An 18,933-nucleotide genomic window follows, 5' to 3' on the forward strand; every position below is an offset into this window, starting at 1 on the left:
ATAGAGTTTGCTTCCGCAACCTGCTTAAGTTCTTATCATTTCCCCACTACTCTCAGACTAAACGAAAACTTCCTAACATACCTCTGACTCATCTGAAATTTTAGTTTCAAACTTTCCTTGTTCTATTATTCAGTGTGAACATTTCGTTTTTTTCCACTCTGTCAATCCTCCAAAGTATTTTATGTTCCTATCATATTTTCCCGCTTTCTCCTTTTTTTCTTGTGTCGTAAGATTCAGTTCCTTCAGGCGCTCTTCATATCCCATCCCTCGTAACTCTGGCATGAACCTCATCGCAAACCTCTAAACCTTTTCCAGTTTCTTTGTGTTTCTTCAGGTGGGGCTCCATGATGGCGCGGCATACTCTAAGACTGGCCTCACGTAGGCAGTGTAAAGCGCCCTTAAAGCCTCCTCACTTAGGTTTCTGTATGATGTTCTAACTTGTGCCAGTGTAGAGTACGCTGCTGTCGTTATCCTATTTATATGTGCCTCGGGAGATAGATTAGGTGTTACGCCCACTCTCAGGTCTCTTTCTATTGTCACAGGTAGGTAGATTCCCCTTCATTGTGTACTGTCCCGTTGGTCTCTTGTCACCTAGTCTCATTTCCATAACTTTACATTTGCTCGTGTTGAACTCCAGTAGCCATTTCTCTGACCATTTCTGCAACCTGATCAAGTCCTCTTGGAGGATCCTACAATCCTCATCTGTCACAACTTTTCTTATTAATTTTGCATCATCGGCGAACATCGACATGTAGGATCCTACGCATGTAGACATGTCATTTACGTATATTAGAAATATAGCTGGTCTTAGCCCCAATCGTCACTGTTCGCCAGTCAAACTTCTCGCCTCTTCCCCCCCCCCCCTCCTCCTTACCGTTACGCTCTGGCTCTTTCCTGTTAGGTAGTTCCTTGCCCAAGCTAGGGCTTTCCTCTTACTCCTGCCTGCCTCAAGTTTGAATACCAGTCTCCTGTGCAGAACTGTATCAAAGGCATTTTGGCAGTCCAGAAATATGCAGTCTGGGCATCCCTCCTTGTCCTGTCTTATTCTTGTTACTTTATCATAGAATTCCAGAAGGTTTGTTAGACATGATTTCCCTTCTCTGAACCCATGTTGGTGTTTGTTTACAAACCAAATGTTCTCTAGGTGTGTGACTACTCTTAACCTGATTGTTCTGTCAAGTACTATACAGGGGATGCTTGTCAGTGATGCTGGTCTGTAGTTAAGTGCCTCCTCCCTGTCGCCTGTCTTGAAAATTGGTTCAACATTTGCCTTCTTCCAGCAACTGGGCAACTCTCCCTTCGTAAGTGACTCATTATAAGTCCTTGCTAGAGGCACGCTGAGGGCCTGCGCTGCCTCTTTTAGTATCCACGGTGATACTTTGTCTGGTCCAACCGCTTTAATTGTATCTAGTGCTTATGCTGTTTCATTACCACCACTCCTGTCACTTCTACATCCGTTTGTCTTTCATCTAGGGTAATCTCCTCCAACAATGGGAGCTGCTCAGGTTCGGTTGTGAACACTCCATGGAAACTGGCATTCAGTACCTCACAGATTTCCTTGTCACTTTCCGTATATTCCCCTCTGTTTTCCTTAGTCTTGTCACTTGGGCGTTCACTGACATTTTCCTTCTTATATGGCTGTGTAGTAATTTAAGTTGGTTTTTCACTTTGATCGTAATGTCGTTCTCATAATTTCTTTCTGATATTCTTATGTTAATGTATTCGTTCCTAGCTCTGTTACATCTATTCCTATTGTACTCTGTCCTTTGTTCTCTGTACTTCCTCCACTTCCTCCTGCTGCTCATTTATGCTGCCTGACACTGTCTATTAAACCATGGGTTATTATATTCCCTCCTGCTTTTTTCCTTTACTGTTGGTATAAAACTAATCTTGAAACCTCCTTGCATTTCCATATCGAGAAATCAAATCTTGGACTGTTTGCCTTCTAAGTTCTTCCACTGCAATTCTCCCAGGTATTCCCTTTTCCTCCCAATAATACCCTTTACTGTAGTCAACTCTCCTTTCCCAGACCTATTGTCCCATGGTCACAATTATAAGGTCCATCATGTAGTCAAAGACTAGGACACAATGGTCACTGGCTCTTAGTGGTATTTTGTGTTCCAAATTCTCGATGTGTTCCTCGTCCTGGGTGAAAATCAGGTCTAATAGACTCGGTGTATTCCCGTCCTCTTTCCCTTGTCTTCATTCACATGCTGTGTTAGGAAATTCCTGTCTATAACTTTCACTAATTTGGCTCTCCACGTTTCCTCTCTATCATGGGGATTCCTTGATGCCCACTTAATCTCTCCGTGATTGAGGTCCCCTATGACCAGCAGTTTTGCTCTCATTCTGTGAGCTGTTGCTGCCCTCTGCAGTTCATCTATAAATGTCTTGTTGCTGTCATCATATTCCCGTTTGGACCTTCTACTGTTTGGTGGGGGATTGTAGAGTATCAACATCATAATCATCTTCCCATCACCTGTCAGAGTCCAAGTATGGAGCTTGTGTTTCCATCAGTCCCTCGATTATCTAGGTCCTCCAACTTTATTTTCTACTTTATTAAGAGTGCCACTCCCCCTCCCTGTCTGTTGCCTTTCTTTTCTTATCACTTGGTAGCCTCCTGGAAAGATTGCATTTGAGATTATATCACTCATTTTAGTTTATACCATTGCAATTTTGTCAGGATCTGACTATTTTATTTCTTCTGCTTTATTGGATACCCCATCAGCATTGTTGCACCAAACCTTGAGGCTCTTCTTGGAAACTGTTGTAACAGTTCACCATTTCTCTGGGGGGCAGATGGGGTTTGTGGGGGGGGGGGGGCTGGGGGTTGGATGGGGTCAGGGCAGCTGGGGTGGACCAGGAGGACATAGTGGGTCTGAAAGGTAGGGAGGGTCTGAGAGGCATTGAGGGGGGGCTGAGAGGTAGAGTGAGGCTGAGAGTCAGATAGAGCTTGAGAGATAAGGGGAGGGGGCAGAAGAGGGGGATGAGGGGCAGAGGGGAGTATGGAGTATAGGGGTGTGAGGGGAAGAAAGGTTGTACTAGTGAAAGTGTGTGCAGGGGGGAATCGGAGGTAGGTGTGGGATTTGGGGGTAGAAGGGGGGAGGTGGGAGGTGGGGGCTGAAGATGGGAGTGGGGCAAGAGAAAGGATTTTGAGGGCAGTGAAGAAGTGAGAGGGTCGTGAGGTGAAAGGGGTCATTCGGGAGATGAGATGCACAGGGGGCCGGGGGGGGGGTGAGGGCTGGGGGGGATTTGAGAGAGGAAAGGAGAGGAAAGGAGAGGGGGGGGGTGTTGAATGACGGGATGGAGCAGGTGGGATTGGGTGCAAAGGGAAAGGAAGCAGCAGGAGAGTTGGAGTAGAAGTAGGGGGGGGGGGAGGAATGGGAGGGCTGATTTGGAGGGGGTGAATTGGGGAGGAGGAGTGGGGCGAGGAGGGGGTAGGTCAGGTCCCGGGTCGTGCAGGTCATCTTGTGCTCTGGCTGGTCTTCCTTGGTCGTGTCAGTACAACATGACAATAAACACATTGTAATAACCTTCGCTGCTCCCTGAGTAAATGTTTGTGCTTCAGTAAGTGGTCCACTCCCTCTTCATTAGAGAACTGCACCAGAACAGGTCTACTTCTGGTACCATTATAAGGTCCAATTCGGTAGCCGAGTTCAACCTCGTTTCCTGCCTTCTAGGCATTAATTACACCTCAAAATTTCACTTATTTCAAAGTTTTCAATTTGTATCCTTTTATGCCTTTATGTTATCTTTGCTTCGGCTAATTAGATAGAATTAACGAAAATTACATTTTCGTTAAAAACTTATATTTCAGAGTATAAATATGTTTTTTCATGTTCTACATTCAGCTACCGTCCAGCCCAAGTGCTTTGATTATTTAGGGAAACATACACAAAACATTGATTAAGGTATTTTTGAATCAACCCTAATCATGAGTTCATAACACCATTAAGTTCCTTTCAGTAGTCTCCTTATATATTCCTCGGGTTATTGTCTTTGAGAGGTAGTTAAAGAGCAGGTATTGAGCGTGATATAATGCTAGGTTGTTGAATAGAGCGACATTACTATTTTCCCAAGTGCTGCTTACATTATCTGTCCGGTCATATATTATCTTGATGCTGCACAGGTGTGAGGGAGGCTGTGGGGGGTGTAGGTGTGAGGGAGGCTGTGGGGGGTGTAGGTGTGAGGGAGGCTGTGGGGGGTGTAGGTGTGAGGGAGGCTGTGGGGGGGTGTAGGTGTGAGGGAGGCTGTGGGGGTGTAGGTGTGAGGGAGGCTGTGGGGGTGTAGGTGTGAGGGAGGCTGTGGGGGGTGTAGGTGTGAGGGAGGCTGTGGGGGGTGTAGGTGTGAGGGAGGCTGTGGGGGTGTAGGTGTGAGGGAGATGAGGTTAGGAGTGATGCTGTACCATTGCTGGAACACAGGGAGAAGTAAAGGGGGGGGGGGGTAATCATTCAGTGAATGATTATCTTAAAATAAATATACGTACCAGTACACGGTCAGGACGTGTGCAGCACCTTCCCTTGCCTGGAGCCCAGAGGGGGTCCCCCCCCCCACCCCCAGAGTCATTAAATCTATGGAAAACATCAAATAATATAGTTTGAAACTGGTATAATTAGGAGAGAGAGAGAGAGAGGGGGGGGGGAGGGAGAGAGAGAGAGAGGGGAGGGAGGGAGGGAGAGGGAGGGAGGGAAGGAGGGGGGGGGGTAGCAGCGGCGTCTTGGAACAAGCATGGAGGGTAGTTAAGACATGCTTGTCCCTGGAAGAGAGAGAGAGAGAGAGAGAGACAGACAGACAGACAGACAGACAGACAGACAGAGAGACGTCTTAACCACCTTGTTAATGCTCCTATACCCACGCACTAATTACTCACTCGTTAGCTAACTGCCTGGACGAGATCAACTTTGCCAGTGTGTTGAGCACCGTCAACAAGATGTTGATTACTCTTTCCTTAACGAGCGAGCGAGGTTGTTGGCCCTGACCGTTGGGGATGAAACCAGTTCTGCCACCGGGGGGGGGGGGAGGTGTTGCGACAGTGTCGTGAGGCTGTGTTGCACACCCAACACCCATCTCCAAGTGTCATTACAACGGAACACAAGTGTACTGTGATAGTGAGGATCCCCCCCCCCCGTGCTGCCCAAAGGCCAGATTCACGAAGCAGTTACGCAAGCACTTACGAACGTGTACATCTTTCCTCAATCTTTGACGGCTTTGGTTACATTTATTAAACAGTTTACAAGCATGAAAACTTGCCAATCAACTGTTGTTATAAACAGCCTCCAGGTGCTTCGGAGCTCATTAACTGTTTAATAATTGTAAACAAAGCCGCCAAAGATTGAGAAAAGATGTACAGGTTCGTAAGTGCTTGCGTAACTGCTTCGTGAGTTTGGCCCCTGGTTCACCAATACTTACCTATCACAGCCAAATCAGCCTAGACCATCTCGGCCACTTGTTCCCACTGGAACACGTCTTCAGTTCTGGACCGCCTTGGGTGAACTAATTCCCGTCGACCAAGACACCACCCACATCACTTCTGAGGAGTAAAATTTGATTAGTAAGGAACTATACAAGGGTCAATAAGATCACAGCCTTCCAGCGGGGAACAGAAAATGGGGTTGGGTGCGCTCAACAGATGGCGTTGACATGGTCACAAGGTGTGAGCGTGGAGGGTTCCAAGTCAACACAGCCGGTACCCATGACGGTGGTGGACCTGAGGAAGCTCGTTGACCTTTGTCATCAAGGTTGACCTTTACCACTAACGATATCAGTACGCTAACATGGCCAGCTGTGTGTGTGTGTGTGTGTGTGTACAAGTTGTTGACCCTCCTTCAGGCACCTGTTATCTTGGGTTATCTTGGGATGATTTCGGGGCTTTAGTGTCCCCGCGGCCCGGTCCTCGACCAGGCCTCCACCCCCAGGAAGCAGCCCGTGACAGCTGACTAACACCCAGGTACCTATTTTACTGCTAGGTAACAGGGGCATAGGGTGAAAGAAACTTTGCCCATTGTTTCTCGCCGGCGCCTGGGATCGAACCCAGGACCACAGGATCACAAGTCCAGTGTGCTGTCCGCTCAGCCGACCTGTGGCAGCGTCGTCCTCGGCCCTCCAGTGGTGGTGGTCCTTGGGATAATACCCGGCGATAAAAAAGTGATTTATTGTTCAATCAATTAATCAGAAGGATGATTAATATTACTCAGCGTATGATGAAGACATTCTCCAACATTCATTCTCAAAGGAAAACTCTGAAATTTGTTACGCTGTCGTCTTGACCAGTCGTTTGTGAACAGTCTCACTAAAACATAACATTTTACAAAGAGATGGCTAACAGGACACCGGCGAAGCTAACAGGACACCGGCGAAGCTAACAGGACACCGGCGAAGCTAACAGGACACCGGGGAAGCTAACAGGACACCGGCGAAGCTAACAGGACACCGGGGAAGCTAACAGGACACCGGCGAAGCTAACAGGACACCGGCGAAGCTAACAGGACACCGGCGAAGCTAACAGGACACCGGGGAAGCTAACAGGACACCGGCGAAGCTAACAGGACACCGGCGAAGCTAACAGGACACCGGCGAAGCTAACAGGACACCGGCGAAGCTAACGGGACACCGGCGAAGCTAACGGGACACCGGCGAAGCTAACGGGACACCGGCGAAGCTAACGGGACACCGGCGAAGCTAACGGGACACCGGCGAAGCTAACGGGACACCGGCGAAGCTAACGGGACACCGGGGAAGCTAACGGGACACCGGGGAAGCTAACGGGACACCGGGGAAGCTAACGGGACACCGGCGAAGCTAACGGGACACCGGCGAAGCTAACGGGACACCGGCGAAGCTAACGGGACACCGGCGAAGCTAACGGGACACCGGCGAAGCTAACGGGACACCGGCGAAGCTAACGGGACACCGGCGAAGCTAACGGGACACCGGCGAAGCTAACGGGACACCGGCGAAGCTAACGGGACACCGGCGAAGCTAACGGGACACCGGCGAAGCTAACGGGACACCGGCGAAGCTAACGGGACACCGGCGAAGCTAACGGGACACCGGCGAAGCTAACGGGACACCGGCGAAGCTAACGGGACACCGGCGAAGCTAACGGGACACCGGCGAAGCTAACGGGACACCGGCGAAGCTAACGGGACACCGGCGAAGCTAACGGGACACCGGCGAAGCTAACGGGACACCGGCGAAGCTAACGGGACACCGGCGAAGCTAACGGGACACCGGCGAAGCTAACGGGACACCGGCGAAGCTAACGGGACACCGGCGAAGCTAACGGGACACCGGCGAAGCTAACGGGACACCGGCGAAGCTAACGGGACACCGGCGAAGCTAACGGGACACCGGCGAAGCTAACGGGACACCGGCGAAGCTAACAGGACACCGGCGAAGCTAACAGGACACCGGCGAAGCTAACAGGACACCGGCGAAGCTAACAGGACACCGGGGAAGCTAACAGGACACCGGGGAAGCTAACGGGACACCGGGGAAGCTAACGGGACACCGGGGAAGCTAACAGGACACCGGGGAAGCTAACAGGACACCGGCGAAGCTAACGGGACACCGGCGAAGCTAACGGGACACCGGCGAAGCTAACAGGACACCGGGGAAGCTAACAGGACACCGGCGAAGCTAACAGGACACCGGCGAAGCTAACAGGACACCGGCGAAGCTAACAGGACACCGGCGAAGCTAACAGGACACCGGCGAAACTAACAGGACACCGGGGAAGCTAACAGGACACCGGGGAAGCCTTGACTAATGCAACCCGTCCTCCAAAAATGGGGTGGTAAATGTAAGAGCACAAATAAGTGCAATTATGTACTATTCATAGCAGTCAGGAATTGTACTTATTTTCACTTAGTATTAAATCGTACTGTCAGATATATTGTGAATATTTGAGTTTACCTGAAAAACTGAATAGAAAACCACGACCTTACCTAACCTTCTTAGTTTTTGAAGATAATAATTTTATTGCTTCTTAATTACAATTAGTACTTGACTTATAGCTATATTGATATTACAGTTTTATAAAACTAATAAAACTAAACTAAAATATATCAATACATTGTAAAGTAACTCAGGATATTTTCCAATTTTGTATAAAATCTCTATTGTTTAATAAAATTGAAAAAGAAATTCTTGATATTTAAAACTTGTGTATTGCTAATTGAAATTGAAAACTTCATCCTAAAATTCTGTCTTAACAGAAAACGAGGAGAATTAAATCAGGGGAGGGAGTTGGGTAAATGTAACAGCCCCATAAGTGTAATTATGCACTGTTTGTGACAGTAAGAAAATGTACTTATTACACTTAGTATTAAATCGTACTGTCAATTCGGAGGATGGGTTGACTGATGATGGAAACCAGAGACGGCCACGTCCACCGGCCAAGTCCACCGGCCAAGTCCACCGCCCAAGTCCACCGCCTGAGGGACAGCGGCCCGTGACTCAATACCCCATGTCCCGCCTTCTAATGTATTCCTCCCAACACCAGCGCGAGAAATAGAGAAGGCGGAACAGAGAGTTTCCTAAATATAAAAGTGGTTAAGTGGTGTGTAGAGTGGGCAGTGGGCAGGAGGAGGGGGCATTAGGGGGGTGCGTGCCCGCCTTGCCAACGTCGCTGCCCTACAGGTCCTTGTCCCAGCCGCTGCTAGGTGCCCGCTGGGCATGGCTGCCTCAGTCATGGCCTTATCAGGCGTTACGGCCATTGGCACAGCAGGAAAGTTGTCTGTGGAAGTGGGTACGTGCGGGTGTGTGGGTTGAGGGGGTGTGGGTGCAGGTGTGTGGGTGCAGGTGTGTGGGTGCAGGTGTGTGGGTGCAGGTGTGTGGGTGCAGGTGTGCGGGTGCAGGTGTGCGGGTGCAGGTGTGCGGGTGCAGGTGTGCGAGAGGTGGGGAGTCTGCCTATAGACACATCCTCACAGAGAACTGTGAACACCTCGCAGATCTCTAGCCATTATATAACTCAGACGTAGTTTAAAAAATCAGTATTAGCCTTTTTGAATAAAATAATAATAAACACCGTGAGAACGGCTTGTATAGCATTCATAATAGTGAGACAATCATATGCAGCCCTTAGGAGGCTCGAACCTGGACCAGAGTACAGGCAGTCGCACCCTCGTCCACTGTACCAGGATTTTATCATTAGTATCTATCACGTTAGTTTGATTTCTCAAACTAACGTGATAGATACCAATGTAATTAATGTAATTTTTGTAATTAATAATAGTATAATTATACTATTATTATTGACTATAATTATATAGTTATAGTAGGAATAACAAACCATTATTGAAGATAATATGTACACGAAGAATGATGTGATGACATATATCTTTGTCCTGCGCTTTCATTCAACTAATACGTCTTATTCTGGACGTTCTGGTCCTCCAGAACGTCCAGAATATCCATCACAACGTGTTATGGAAAAATTACCGTTCACAGATATCCCCGTTTTCTATGTATTGGTCAGGTTAGGTTAGGGTCGTGCGTTTCTGACTGTAGGTTAGCACTTTGTATTCTGTACGTTGTGACAAATCAAAAGATCGGTCGAGTGTGTGTGTGTATATGTATATATATATAATGCACAGAGTACCCTATTCCAGTAGCTGAAGTTTATAACTTTTTAGACACTCAACCCACCAGGGGACTCGAACACTGGCCAACAAGGTGGCAGTTGCATGCTGTATCCACTACACCATACTTCAAAGCCATAAAGAGAGGTAGGAATTCTGGGGTATTTAACCAACCAGAACTCCAATCCTCTCCCAGGCAATGAGATAGTGTGGGACCTCTAATGCTCTTTCATCGGTTCCTGTTATATGGGAAAACTCAGTGCCAAATGCTTAATGCACAGACTACCCTATTCCAGTAGCTGAAGTTTATAACTTTTTAGACACTCAACCCACCAGGGGACTCGAACACCCCTATATATATATATATATATATATATATATATATATATATATATATATATATATATATATATATATATATATTATATATAATGTCGTACCTAGTAGCCAGAACGCACTTATCAGCCTACTATGCAAGGCCCGATTTGCCTAATAAGCCAAGTTTTCATGAATTAATGTTTTTTCGACTACCTAACCTACCTAACCTAACCTAACCTAACCTAACTTTTTCTGCTACCTAACCGAACCAAACCTATAAAGATAGGTTAGGTTAGGTTAGGTAGGGTTGGTTAGGTTCGGTCATATATCTACGTTAATTTTAACTCCATTAAAAAAAATTGACCTCATACATAATGAAATGGGTAGCTTTATCATTTCATAAGAAAAAAATTAGAGAAAATATATTAATTCATGAAAACTTGGCTTATTAGGCAAATCGGGCCTTGCATAGTAGGCTGATAAGTGCGTTCTGGCTACTAGGTACGACATATATATATATATATATATATATATATATATAATGTCGTACCTAGTAGCCAGAACGCACTTCTCAGCCTACTATGCAAGGCCCGATTTGCCTAATAAGCCAAGTTTTCATGAATTAATTGTTTTTCGACTACCTAACCTACCTAACCTAACTTTTTCGGCTACCTAACCAAACCTAACCTATAAAGATAGGTTAGGTTAGGTAGGGTTGGTTAGGTTTGGTCATATATCTACGTTAATTTTAACTCCAATAAAAAAAATTGACCTCATACATAATGAAATGGGTAGCTTTATCATTTCATAAGAAAAAAATTAGAAAAAATATATTAATTCAGGAAAACTTGGCTTATAAGGCAAATCGGGCCTTGAATAGTAGGCCAAAAAGTGAGTTCTGGCTACTAGGTACGACATATATATATATATATATATATATATATATATATATATATATATATATATATATATATATATATATATATATTTATCTCAGGGGATACTCTCACGACTGCAATACAGAATAGTTGCGTAAGGAGAAGCTGTAGTTGGACCATTAAGGTGAGGTTGGTGGCGTCTAGAGGCAATGTGATTGGTCAGTTTATGGGACTGTAACCATCGGCGCCACTGACAAAGCCCCTAATTGGTTGCTTGCGTGACGTTACTGTCCCCACCAGGCCACGTGATTGGTTCATGTCGAGTATGAATCAATTTTGGGCTTAACGTCCGTGGAAGATTAGCTGATGACTTCGTGACACTGGGGAATGTTTGTGTCTTGATTTGTAGCTCTTGACGAGACACAGCTAAAAAGAGTGAGAGCCAGAGAGCAAGCGAGAGGCAGGCAGAGAGAGAGCGAGAGGCAGAGAGCGAGAGGCAGGCAGGCTGGCAGAGAGAGGCAGGCAGAGAGAGGGAGGCAGGCAGGCAGGCAGAGAGAGGGAGGCAGGCAGGCAGGCAGGCAGAGAGAGGGAGGCAGGCAGGCAGGCAGGCAGAGAGAGGGAGGCAGGCAGGCAGGCAGGCAGAGAGAGGGAGGCAGGCAGACAGGCAGGCAGAGAGAGGGAGGCAGGCAGGCAGGCAGGCAGAGAGAGGGAGGCAGGCAGGCAGGCAGAGAGAGGGAGGCAGGCAGGCAGGCAGAGAGAGGGAGGCAGGCAGGCAGGCAGAGAGAGGGAGGCAGGCAGGCAGGCAGGCAGAGAGAGGGAGGGAGGCAGGCAGGCAGGCAGAGAGAGGGAGGCAGGCAGGCAGGCAGGCAGAGAGAGGGAGGCAGGCAGGCAGGCAGGCAGAGAGAGGGAGGCAGGCAGGCAGGCAGGCAGGCAGGCAGGCAGGCAGAGGGAGGCAGGCAGGCAGGCAGAGAGAGGGAGGCAGGCAGGCAGGCAGAGAGAGGGAGGCAGGCAGGCAGGCAGAGAGAGGGAGGCAGGCAGGCAGAGAGAGGGAGGCAGGCAGGCAGGCAGAGAGAGGGAGGCAGGCAGGCAGGCAGGCAGGCAGAGAGAGGGAGGCAGGCAGGCAGGCAGGCAGAGAGAGGGAGGCAGGCAGGCAGGCAGGCAGGCAGAGAGAGGGAGGCAGGCAGGCAGGCAGGCAGGCAGAGAGAGAGAGGCAGGCAGAGAGAGAGGCAGGCAGAGAGAGGGAGCGGCAGAGAAGTCACCCCATGCTGCTCCAGTGAGCCATGGCGAATCTTTCTAGGAAGTGAATAAAGCAAAGCTCCCTAAACGACCACCATATTGGGACTGCATGACGCCCAGCACCGGCCATGACCTTGACGACACTGTGTGTGTGTGTGTGTGTGTGTGTGTGTGTGTGTGTGTGTGTGTGTGTGTGTGTGTGTGTGTGTGTGTCGGTGTCGGTGTCGGTGTCGGTGTCGTGAGGAGGGGAATTTTTGTCCATTTATTTTGCCCCGAGGGGCGAGTTTATTGGGCAGCGTCACTCGTCCTGTGAGTGGACACACCGCCATAGTGACAGTATTGGGCAGCGCCACTCATCCTGTGAGTGGACACACCGCCATAGTGACAGTATTGGGCAGCGCCACTCGTCCTGTAAGCGGACACACCGCCATAGTGACAGTATTGGGCAGCGCCACTCATCCTGTGAGTGGACACACCGCCATAGTGACAGTATTGGGCAGCGCCACACATCCTGTGAGTGGACACACCGCAACCCGTTCTCGCAAATTCGTAAAGTCAATATTGATTTATTAACTACGTGCATAGGTGATATACTAAACATAATAGATACCCTTAAAAAGATTCATAGAAAACACCGACCTTACCTAACCTTGTTAGTATCTTAAGATAAGCATCTTATTGCTTCGTAATTACAATTATTACTTAACCTATACCTATTATAGGTTTGGTAATAATTGTAATTACGAAGCAATAAGATGCTCATCTTAATATACTAAGTAGGTTAGGTAAGGTCGGTGTTTTCTATGAATCTTTTTAAGGGTATCTATTATGTTAAGTATGTCACCTATGCACATATTTAATAAGTCAATATTGACTTATTAAATTTGCGAGAACGGGTTGCACACCGCCATAGTGACAGTATTGGGCAGCACCACTCATCCTGTGAGTGGACACACCGCCATAGTGACAGTATTGGGCAGCACCACTCATCCTGTGAGTGGACACACCACCATAGTGACAGTATTGGGCAGCGCCACTCATCCTGTGAGTGGACACACCGCCATAGTGACAGTATTGGGCAGCACCACTCATCCTGTGAGTGGACACACCGCATAGTGACAGTATTGGGCAGCGCCACTCATCCTGTGAGTGGACACACCGCCATAGTGACAGAATTGGGCAGCGCCACTCATCCTGTGAGTGGACACACCGCCATAGTGACAGTATTGGGCAGCGTCACTCGTCTTGTGAGTGGAGACACACCGCCATAGTGACAGTATTGGGCAGCGCCACTCATCCTGTGAGTGGACACACCGCCATAGTGACAGTATTGGGCAGCGCCACTCATCCTGTGAGTGGACACACCGCCATAGTGACAGTATTGGGCAGCGCCACTCATCCTGTGAGTGGACACACCGCCATAGCAGCATGTACAACACTCCCCAATAGGAAGAAAACCCGCTGGGTTGTTCATCCTGTCACTTGTACCCAGACACAGCTGGGACTTGCTTAACTGGCTCAAGTGAACAGCTCCTCAAACAAGAAGATTAACACTGGTCAACCCTTAAAATCTTACGTTATCTTGCGGGTGCAAAATGTGAGAACGTATGAGGAAGAGTATGAGTAAGGGTATGAGGAAGAGTATGAGGAACGGTATGAGGAACGGTATGAGGAACGGTATGAGGAACGGTATGAAGAACGGTATGAAGAATGGTATGAAGAACAGTATCTATATTTAACAATAATATTTTCGGAGATCAGCTCCTTCAGCCTCTTGTTACATTAGCGGTGGTTCCGGGGTTCAAGGTCCCCGCGGCCCAGTCTCTGACCAGGCTTCGTGTCCATAAATTTGCAAATAGACAAATAGAATAGACACTGTCGCCACCTGAGCTATGTAAAACCAATGCTGCATAATCCAATTCTCGTCTTACATAGGTTGTGTGCAGCGTTCACAATGATTTCTGGTTTATACTCTAAAAAAGGTATTCGTATAGGCGACTCTGAAGATTTAAAAAGTACGCCAGGTACAAGAAGGTGAGAGGCGGGACCTAGAGCTATAGACTACGCTTCCTGGTGTTCACTGATAAGATAACTTCTTGCCTTATCTGCGAGCGGGAGTATTGATAATCATAATTCTTTATGGCCAGGTATTTCTGAGGACCGAGTTCGATTCTCCGATGTTCCAAGTAATGTTTTGTACGCAGGCGAGGGGAAGGCTGGCCAGGGACACTACCCTCGTCGAGCCCTAGCAGGCGACCGTATATCGCGGCTCTTTATACATGGCCGGGTCAACTACACTGGTCTCTGTAACCGGTCTGAGGCGGAGGGTCGTCCCAGGGTACCTGTTGTTGTAGGCCGAGTCGTAGGGTCGTCCCAGGGTACCTGTTGTTGTAGGCCGAGTCGTAGGGTCGTCCCAGGGTACCTGTTGTTGTAGGCCGAGTCGTAGGGTCGTCCCAGGGTACCTGTTGTTGTAGGCCGAGTCGTAGGGTCGTCCCAGGGTACCTGTTGTTGTAGGCCGAGTCGTAGGGTCGTCCCAGGGTACCTGTTGTTATAGGCCGAGTCGTAGGGTCGTCCCAGGGTACCTGTTGTTGTAGGCCGAGTCGTAGGGTCGTCCCAGGGATACCTGTTGTTGTAGGCCGAGTCGTAGGGTCGTCCCAGGGGTACCTGTTGTTGTAGGCCGAGTCGTAGGGTCGTCCCAGGGTACCTGTTGTTGTAGGCCGAGTCGTAGGGTCGTCCCCGGGTACCTGTTGTTGTAGGCCGAGTCGTAGGGTCGTCCCAGGGTACCTGTTGTTGTAGGCAGAGTCGTAGGGTCGTCCCAGGGAACCTGTTGTTGTAGGCCGAGTCGTAGGGTCGTCCCAGGGAACCTGTTGTTGTAGGCCGAGTCGTAGGGTCGTCCCAGGGTACCTGTTGTTGTAGGCCGAGTCGTAGGGTCGTCCCCGGGTACCTGTTGTTGTAGGCCGAGTCGTAGGGTCGTCCCAGGGTACCTGTTGTTGTAGGCCGAGTCGTAGGGTCGTCCCCGGGTACCTGTTGTTGTAGGCCGAGTCGTAGGGTCGTCCCAGGGATACCTGTTGTTGTAGGCCGAGTCGTAGGGTCGTCCCAGGGGTACCTGTTGTTGTAGGCCGAGTCGTAGGGTCGTCCCAGGGAACCTGTTGTTGTAGGCCGAGTCGTAGGGTCGTCTAATGGGACCTATTATAAACTTGTGTTCATCTCGTAGACTAAATCACAAGAGCAAATCATATAACATGTGTCTCTGACCCTCACATCCTTATCTTAATTATATACAACCTACCTGGTCACGTCTTGCAAGGTTTTCACTTACCTGGTTGATACCTGGTTGATGGGGTTCCTGGAGTTCTTCTACTCCCCAAGCCCGGCCCGAGGCCAGGCTCGACTTGTGAGAGTTTGGTCCACCAGGCTGTTGCTTGGAGCGGCCCGCAGGGCCACGTACCCACCACAGCCCGGCTGATCCGGAACTTCTCTTAGAAAACCGTCCAGTTTTCTCTTGAAGATGTCCACGGTTGTTCCGGCAATATTTCTTATGCTCGCTGGGAGGACGTTGAACAACCGCGGACCCCTGATGTTTATACAGTGCTCTCTGATTGTGCCTATGGCACCTCTGCTCTTCACTGGTTCAATCTTGCATTTTCTTCCATATCGTTCACTCCAGTACGTTGTTATTTTACTGTGTAGATTTGGGACCTGACCCTCCAGTATTTTCCATGTGTATATTATTTGGTATCTCTCTCGTCTCCTTTCTAGAGAGTACATTTGGAGAGCTTTGAGACGATCCCAATAATTTAGGTGTTTTATCTCGTCTATGCGTGCCGTATATGTTCTCTGTATTCCCTCTATTTCAGCAATCTCTCCTGCTCTGAAGGGGGAAGTGAGTACTGAGCAGTACTCGAGACGGGACAGCACAAGTGACTTGAAGAGTACAACCATTGTGATGGGATCCCTGGATTTGAAAGTTCTCGTAATCCATCCTATCATTTTTCTGGCTGTCGCGATATTTGCTTGGTTAATAATTGCAATAATTGTTGCAATAATTGTTTTGCTAACTGCCCTGTCACTGGGTCGAAAACTGCACCAAGTTTCCTTTTTGTTCAGATGTGTATATTGAGTAACCTGGCGGGCAAGGTCTCTATGGGTATGTCTGCCCCCACGTCTCTGTGGGTATGTCTGCCCCCACGTCTCTATGGGTATGTCTGCCCCACGTCTCTGTGGGTATGTCTGCCCCCACGTCTCTGTGGGTATGTCTGCCCCACGTCTCTGTGGGTATGTCTGCCCCACGTCTCTGTGGGTATGTCTGCCCCCACGTCTCTATGGGTATGTCTGCCCCCACGTCTCTGTGGGTATGTCTGCCCCACGTCTCTGTGGGTATGTCTGCCCCCACGTCTCTATGGGTATGTCTGCCCCACGTCTCTATGGGTATGTTTGCCCCCACGTCTCTGTGGGTATGTCTGCCCCCACGTCTCTGTGGGTATGTCTGCCCCCACGTCTCTATGGGTATGTCTGCCCCACGTCTCTATGGGTTATCTTGAGGTTATCTTGAGATGATTTCGGGGCTTTAGTGTCCCCGCGGCCCGGTCCTCGACCAGGCCTCCACCCCCAGGAAGCAGCCCGTGACAGCTGACTAACACCCAGGTACCTATTTACTGCTAGGTAACAGTGGCATTCAGGGTGAAAGAAACTTTGCCCATTTGTTTCTGCCTCGTGCGGGAATCGAACCCGCGCCACAGAATTACGAGTCCTGCGCGCTATCCACCAGGCTACGAGGCCCCATTACGAGGCTACGAGGCCATACCCCACGAGGGTATGGCTCCTCCACGTCTCTATGGGTATGGCTCCCCCAGGTGCTGCTTTGTGGAGTCCGGTGGTGGTGTGGACGACCCGTTGCGGCCGTGGGGCGCACTAGAGATCCTTACAGTAACGCTGGTGGCGTATGGTCGCTGTCGTACACCTGGAGGGAGGACACGTCCTTGCTGCCTCGTAGTGTCACGTCTCGAGGGTGACCTTCGTAAGATTGACCTCGGGGGTGTGTCCGAGGGCGGGGCGCTTGGGCAGGCTGTGTGTAACCTCGCTACCACCACCACCACCAGGACCAGCGCCTTGCAGGGGTTGGGGCATCGTCAAGACGCCACTCTGGGGCAGCGTTTGGTTGCTATTAAGGTAGTTCCCATCACCTGAGTGGCAGCTCTTCGGGTTGTCCCTGTTTCTACTGTTTTGGTCCTCCAGTTATGGAGAAGCGTTTTGGGGATCATCACCAGTCATCAGACCACACACTAGAAGGTGAAGGGACGACGACGTTTCGGTCCGTCCTGGACCATTCTCAAGTCGATTGTGTCTTGACAATGGACTTGAGAATGGTCCAGGACGGACCGAAACGTCGTCGTCCGTTCACCTTCTAGTGTGTGGTCTGGTCAACTTACTTTAGCCACGTTGTGACTCATCGCCTGCATCACCAGTCATCGTCAGTCATCATCAGTGGTCATCAGTGGTCATCTAAGTGGGTGAGTGGGATAGTAGAGTCTGAGACAGTGGTGGATCACTGTGGGGCGTCGTCCACTTGACTCACGCCGTTATGTCTATACATTGATCTGCCTGCGAGCCTCAGTTGGATCCGGGGCCTGGCACGCACACCCTACTTAGTGAGCAGCGATCACTCTGACTGCCCCCCTAGTACACTGACACACTGACACCCCAGTACACACACTCGCCACACTTGACACACTGACACAAACTTCACACACTTAACACACCGGGTAGCCTATTTAGCTGTTTTCCTGTGAAAGGTAAACAATTACCTGAGAATGTGTGTTGTGAGCTGTGGACCTGAGCTTCAGGAGACTGAGTCTCGGACGACCAGCGTTATGTAAATGACGTAATTAACGTAGTGTTTTTCCAGTGAGAGTGGACGGGTGTAGAAGGCGCTAGGTGGGGTGTGAGAGGAAGGAGGTGATGGAAAAGAAGGTGGTGAGAGAGAGAAACAAGGAATGGAAGGAATGTCAGAGAGGTAACTTAAAGCCTAAATAATTAAAATCGTGTAGAAGTCCAATTTGTTACTTAATTAAGACTGGTTGAGGCTGCTGGTGATGTGTGGTGAAGACTTTATGTAGGAGGGGGCTAAGAAATGTTCTCCTTTGTGATTATAGACCACAGATACAAAATAATGTAGCCTAATGTATACATAGCCCAATGTATACAGATTATAATACGTATACATTTGCCTAAAACTCGCAAAACACCCCTCCGCCCCGCCCCGCCCTACCCCTCCCACTGCCATTAACATCACGTTCTTCACCCATCGATTCTCGCTGGAAAAACCGCTGCGTTGATTACATAATTTGCATAACATTGGTGGTCCGGGGCGACCTGTCTCCTGGAGACCACTCTGCAACACTGCAACACTGCTGGAGTGGTCACCTTGTATACCAGAATAAGTGTTGCAACTTGTTTAACAACCTGTGCAACTTGAAATACCTTTTATTTCAGTTTTTTTTTTTTTAAATATCTTGGAGTTCTGTTCCATGTAATTCATAATCTATGATGTCTTATAATAGATATGTGTATTGAGTAACGGTAGAGCATCATGCAGGTCAGCGTTCAATCCCCGACCGTCAAAGTGGTTGGGCACCATTCCTTCCCCCCGTCCCATCTCAAATCCTTATCCTGATCCCTTCCAAGTCCTATATAGTCGTAATGGCTTGGAGCTTCCCCTGATAGTTCAATTCAATTATAATTTCATGCTGAAAATAATTATAGATTTAAAATGAAGAAGCTTTTGATAAAAAAAATAATCCATTATTTAATCCATATTGTTAGGTGGATATTGACTGTTTTATAATTCAAACTGTATGCTGTGTTTTTATGATCTTTCGCTGTCCAGTCAGAAATGTACCGATTTGGATAATTATTTGTGG

At 48.8% G+C, this 18,933-nt stretch overlaps 1 protein-coding gene across 1 annotated transcript in view; it reads left to right on the forward strand.

The window, feature by feature from the left end:
- LOC123766408 (uncharacterized) overlaps nt 1-18,933 on the forward strand; it is a 291,287-nt gene that overhangs the window by 70,246 nt on the left and 202,108 nt on the right. The gene's annotated exons all lie outside the window — the stretch shown is intronic.

The sequence above is a fragment of the Procambarus clarkii genome, chromosome 62 (assembly GCF_040958095.1).
Source record: "Procambarus clarkii isolate CNS0578487 chromosome 62, FALCON_Pclarkii_2.0, whole genome shotgun sequence".
Taxonomy (NCBI): Eukaryota; Metazoa; Arthropoda; class Malacostraca; order Decapoda; family Cambaridae; genus Procambarus; species Procambarus clarkii.